The 3,060-nt window shown below is 42.5% G+C and overlaps 1 non-coding gene across 1 annotated transcript; it reads left to right on the top strand.

Annotated features, from left to right (window-relative positions):
- Positions 1-2,634: 2,634 nt before the first annotated feature.
- Positions 2,635-2,741, top strand: LOC141637358 (small nucleolar RNA R71). Its single transcript, XR_012541742.1, has one exon. It is a non-coding gene; the product is annotated as a small nucleolar RNA R71 (small nucleolar RNA).
- Positions 2,742-3,060: the final 319 nt, after the last annotated feature.

Here is a 3,060-nt window from a genome sequence, read left to right on the forward strand (position 1 = left end):
CGGATTGTCTATAAGACGGACGGATTCTGTGAGACGGGCGTCTTTCAAGGAATCCGCTCGGATTCTTCAACAGTCAAGAATTTTGCAGTTTTCAGCTCAGCCCAAGACGGGCGTCTTCTCAGCAGGACGCTCGGATCCTCTGTAGACGGGCGGATTCTCAGGAATCCGCTCGGATTGGTCCTTGTGTACAGTTGAGTCCATCCGTGCACCAACGCATTCCCTTATCATTCTTTCTTTCTTTCTTTCAAATCTTGTGTTCTTCATTGTGGGGGCACTACTAAGGCATGAATAGCCTAGGCAATTGCCATCCCCACACTAAGGTAAAGCACTACACATCAATTAAATCATTAGTCCCTCCCTCACTTCTCTCTTTTCATGACAATTATTTTGATCAAAGTAAAAATAAATCCAAAAATGACAAAAATGCAATGCAAAAATTGAATGTAAGTTAGGGAGTTAGAAATATTTACAAGTGGTGGTTTAGGGAGGACTCCACCAAACTCTCATTCTTGATGAGATGTCAAGGAGGCATGTTCAAGGTGTTGTTGATGTTGCTCAACACCTCGAAGAAGTAATTAAAAGCTTGTTCATTGTTATGGTAGAGGTCCTCAATAGACCGTGGTTCTTGTTGTTGATCATGATCGATGGCATGCCCAATGTAGGGATTAAAGATCCCTTCAAATTCGTCGTCCCAAAGACCACAAACTTCATTGAGTTGATCATTGAAAATCTCTTGCTTGGATGGAGACAACTCTCCCAATTTCTTCTCTTGGCCAATGAGGCCATCATCTTCTTCCTTGGTTGATTTTGATGAGCTTTGCAAGCTCTCCTTGTCACAATTCACTTGCTCTTTGAATGGAGCATCTTCAACTTTCTTCCTCCATTGGAGTTCCGATTTCTTCTTCTCATCTTTCCGGCTATAATGATCAATCATGAAACATGGCTCATGCAAACGAGGAGCTCTCATGGTCTTGTCAAGATTAAAAGTTATGCTTTCATCTCCCACTTCTAGAGTAAGCTCTCCATGCTTCACATCAATCACCGCACCCGCGGTGTGTAGGAAAGGTCTTCCTAAGATGATTGGAATGTTGGAATCTTCCTCCATATCAACAATGACAAAGTCCACCGGGATGAAAAACTTCCCAATTCGCACGGGGACATCTTCCCATATCCCTAGCGGTGTCTTCGTCGATCTATCGGCCATTTGAAGAGTGATATTGGTACATTTAAGCTCTCCCATTCCCAACCTTTTACTTACCGAGTACGGCATGACACTCACACTAGCCCCTAGATCACATAAGGCTTTGTTGATCGTTGTGTCGCCAATGGTACACGGTATTGAGAAGCTTCCGGATCCTTTAACTTTGGAGGTGAACTCCCTTGAAGTATGGCACTACTCACCTTAGTGAAGGCGATAGTCTCAAGTTTCCGGATCGACTTCTTCTTTGTGAGGATATCTTTCATGTACTTTGCATAGGCCGGAACGTGATTGATTAATTCCGTGAAAGGAATTGAGACTTCTAAGTTCTTCACAATTTCCATGAACTTTCCAAGTTGATCATCAAATTTAGGCTTGGCTTGACGACTTGGAAAAGGAAGTCTAATCACAATGGGCTCCTTTTCTTTGGCTTTGTCTTCATTTTTCTTTGAACTTTCTTCTTTTGATGATTCCCCTTCTTTGGGACCTTGCACCACAACTTCATTCTCACTAGCTCTCACAACTTCATCCTCAACTTGCTCCTTCGGCGCTTCATACCTTGTACCACTTCTCAAGTGAATGGCACTAACCGTTTCATGTCTAGGGGATTACCTTGAGGTGGTAATTGCCCCTTTTGTCTTTGTGAGCTCGAAGATGCTAGTTGGGTCAATTGTGTTTCCAACATCTTGGTGTGAGCTAGAATGTTGTTGATGGTGGTGTCTTTTGCTTGGCTATCTTTTTGCATTTGGGTGAAAAATTCTTGTTGATTCTTTTGCATTTGAAGGACCGCTTTTTGGACATCAAAACTTTGGTCATTGTGGTGATTGTATGGATTTTGATTTTGGTAACCTTGGTTTTGATTGAAAAAGGGTCTTTGATTTTGATTTCTCATGGGTGGTGGAGTGTATGTTGTTTGAGGGTTTTGGACATTTTGGCTTTTGTATGAGAGATTTGGATGGAACTTGGTGTTTTCATTGTAAAAATTTGAATAAGGGGTACCGCTTTTGTAAGCTTGGAAAGCATTGACTTGCTCGGTTGTTCCCCTACATTCACTTGAGTCATGACCCAAGGTTCCACAATTCTCACATATCCCGCTTGGGATTGATGAGGATGCCGTCATGGCATTGACATGATGCTTTGATGATTTTGAGCTTTCCTCAAGTCTAGCCATAGCTTGTTCAAACTTCAAGTTGATTGTGTCAATGTGAGCACTAAGTTGAGCACCCAATTGAGTAACGGTGTCCACTTCATACTTTCCTCTAGTGGCCTTGCGAGGCCTACTATATTGCGAATTATGGACCGCCATTTCCTCAATCTTGTTCCATGTTTGATTGCCATCAACTTCGGTGAACATTCCATTTGATCCCATATTGAGAATGTTCCTTGAATCTTCATATAAACCATTCCAAAATTGTTGCACTAAAAACCATTCGCTAAGTCCATGGTGAGGACATGAGCGACAAATACCTTTGAACCGCTCCCAAGCTTCATACAAAGATTCTTCATCCCTTTGCTTAAAACCCGTAATTTGAGCTCTTAGCATATTGGTCTTTTCCGGTGGGTAGAATTTTTGGTAGAAAGCTGGAGCTAGCTTCTTCCAAGAATCTATTCCAAGGGTGGCCTTATCAAGGCCCTTCAACCATTGCTTTGCGGTGCCGATTAACGAAAAAGGAAATAAGACCCATCTTATTTGGTCTTGAGTCACGCCCGTTTGAGAGATAGCTTCACAATAATCACAAAATGTTTCCATATGAGAATGAGGGTCCTCACTAGGCATTCCCCCGAATTGGCTCCTCTCAACTAGTTGGATGAAGGCGGACTTGGCAATAAAGTTTCCGGTAAGATGTTGTGGGGTAGGAGTA

Source organism: Silene latifolia, unplaced genomic scaffold (genome assembly GCF_048544455.1).
Source record: "Silene latifolia isolate original U9 population unplaced genomic scaffold, ASM4854445v1 chrun_scaffold_16, whole genome shotgun sequence".
Taxonomy (NCBI): domain Eukaryota; kingdom Viridiplantae; phylum Streptophyta; class Magnoliopsida; order Caryophyllales; family Caryophyllaceae; genus Silene; species Silene latifolia.